Source organism: Sinocyclocheilus rhinocerous, unplaced genomic scaffold (genome assembly GCF_001515625.1).
Source record: "Sinocyclocheilus rhinocerous isolate Xijiao unplaced genomic scaffold, SAMN03320098_v1.1 scaffold256, whole genome shotgun sequence".
NCBI classification, from domain to species: domain Eukaryota; kingdom Metazoa; phylum Chordata; class Actinopteri; order Cypriniformes; family Cyprinidae; genus Sinocyclocheilus; species Sinocyclocheilus rhinocerous.
In genome coordinates, this window is record NW_015632036.1 from 555,293 (window position 1) to 557,910 (window position 2,618).

General features: G+C 39.2%; 1 protein-coding gene and 1 long non-coding RNA gene across 6 annotated transcripts in view; one reads left to right on the forward strand and one right to left on the reverse strand.

The window, feature by feature from the left end:
• The window catches only part of LOC107742126 (protein scribble homolog), a 119,966-nt gene that overhangs the window by 94,739 nt on the left and 22,609 nt on the right, over nt 1–2,618 (reverse strand). The gene's annotated exons all lie outside the window — the stretch shown is intronic.
• The window catches only part of LOC107742127 (uncharacterized), a 31,996-nt gene that overhangs the window by 29,241 nt on the left and 137 nt on the right, over nt 1–2,618 (forward strand). The gene's annotated exons all lie outside the window — the stretch shown is intronic.

Genomic DNA, 2,618 nt, shown 5'->3' on the forward strand with positions numbered 1-2,618 from the left:
CGACCTCCCCCGTATGCTATCCGAACCAATCAGAATGCAGCGCGCCTAAATGGAGCACGAGAACAGAACAGACCGGGCGGGCATACAAACGTAACGCCAGGTTCACACACTGCGTCTGTGGTGCGTATTTTTTCCGCGCCCATGTTAACGGATCAGAGCGTTCACACTGCATGCGATTGCGGTCCGGCAGTGTGCTCCAGGAGCGGTGCGTCTGCAGCAGTGCAGCGATCGTTTCCGCAAGGAGTCTATTTCTGCTGTGCTGCACGTGCTGAATTAAAGTGACAGCGCATTATTCGCGGTAAAAATTAACATGGATTGACACGGAAATTTAGTAATTACACCATAAATGTATATAATTAAAGTCTACTGTTTCACAGTCAACACATGGCTTTTTGGCTAGATTTAAAACAAGGAAAAGTGCACTTTTAGATAAGCAAGGCAATAATAGATGGCACTCGTGGTGGTAGTTAAATAAAGTTATATTTATTGAGTTTAAACGTGAATATGTCTATGAAAGATTGTATTACTGTACTGTGATAAAAGAGAATCACAATGCTGAAAAAGCATTTTCAGAAACCACGTTTGGATTTGAAATCAAAATAATGGATAAATGTTGTGTTTGTGGTAAACAGCTGCGGATCAGGAGCGGACTGCAAACGCATTTTGCTTTCGCACAGGATGAGTCCGTGCTGCTTCTGCACCGCATACACATACTGTATACGCACTGCAGACGGAGTACGTGTGAACTTGGCGCAACAAATCTAGTTCAACATCTGAGGCAACGCCACAAAGAGCTCTATGACCAATGCATGGCAAAAAAAAATCCCTGGACACGGGATTTTTTTTTTCTTTTTTTTTTCTGCCATATGTCTATTCTAGAGACATTTTGTTACACCTTTACTTAGTGATTGTTTTGGCTTATGTCTGCTCTAGAGACATGTTACAGCTTTTTGATAAAGCTCTAATTGGTTTTCTTTTGGAAATATGTTTCAAATTCACAATGAATGCATTAATGACTGTAAAGCATGTCTGTGTGTGTCAAAATCGTGATTAAAATCGAAATCGCAAAATTGATCAAAGAAATCGCGATAGGTTTTTTTTGTCCATATTGCACAGCCCTACTCAGCACAGTGTGATCTCAAAGTCCTCTGCAGTCTGAGCAGCACGAGAAAAGAGGCGAGAGGGAGGAGAGGGATGGGGGATGAGGTTAGGTTTACTGCAGCACACACAATGGCAGCTGTGATTTATGTGGACTGCTGGCCCAGTTCTGTGGGCTGTAGGGGGAAGCCCTCACTTACCAACATCTCATGTGCTGGCTCACACAACAGCAAAAAGTCAAGACAATGACCAGACTAAACGAGCTCTGACTGAGGTACATGCAGTAAAACTACTGTTATCACTGTTATCAAAGAAAGAACTTTGAATTTACTTATATAGTTTTACTATATCTGCATCACGTATTTCCCTGTTGATGTATTGCGCGTACATTTCGAAATGTCAGAAGGGTATGAAACATGGCGGGAGCCACTATGTATATGTTCTCACGTTTGGTTATATTAGTGCGTCATAATCAGGAACTTCATGAAGATCGGCTAGATGCAGTGAATGTCGAAAAACAATTAAAGATGACAGCCAGAATGACAGCATCAAATCTTAGAAGGTATCACATCTTAAAGCGCATCCACAAAGGTTAGCAACATTAACTCACATATATGCTGCAGTGTGTCCTGTTGAAAACATGAACGAAAAATCTTGCCTTAAACCGAGCACAACGTTTCATTCTTTTCGTAATATACACAGAAACGGCTTTTCTCTCTCTTATTGTACTTGGGTGTGTGTGTGTTCAGGCTTGACTAATCATAAAGCAAAAACTGACGCTTCAAATAAACATTCTGATCATCTCTAAACATTTATTCAGATGCAACACCTAAAAGTAATTATGTCTACTTACTGTCTATTTAACGTTTTAATTGGTGCGATTAATTATGGAAAAAATAATGTGTATGTGTTTATATATGAACTATGAACTATAAACTATGTATGATATAGTTTAGCAATATCACACAAGCAAGAGTGCTGTTTTTTCCAAATATCTGCACGATTGCAAATGTGATATTGATTTTATACAACTGTTTAATAAAAAAGAAGTTAATATTACGTGAAATTTTAGACAATATTGTATTGTCTGCTTTGCACAATTTCGCAAATGATCCATGATCGATCGTCGTTTAAATTAATTAATAACAATTAATTGTGCGCGGGTTTGGCTAGATGTATTTGGAGGTTATTACTCACGTCTCATTCGGCACAAATCCAAATGTTTCCATATTCGCAATGTATTTGAATGTTAAACTATTATTTATAATGTAAACTAGGCTTGTACTTTACACGCATTCGCATATAGACGGAAAAGATCATCCTCTTCACATGAGCAAAAAAGTCCTTGGCATAACAGCAGAGTGGACCGGTATACTACGGTCTATTTAAACTGACCAGTGTAAGTTTGAATTGCTAGAATATGTGGGGTGTGTGCGCGCGAGGTGATCGAACAGCTGAAACATAAAAAAAACTTGTTTATGGAGCGCCGCGCCACACTTCTGTTTTAAATCTGTTAGCTT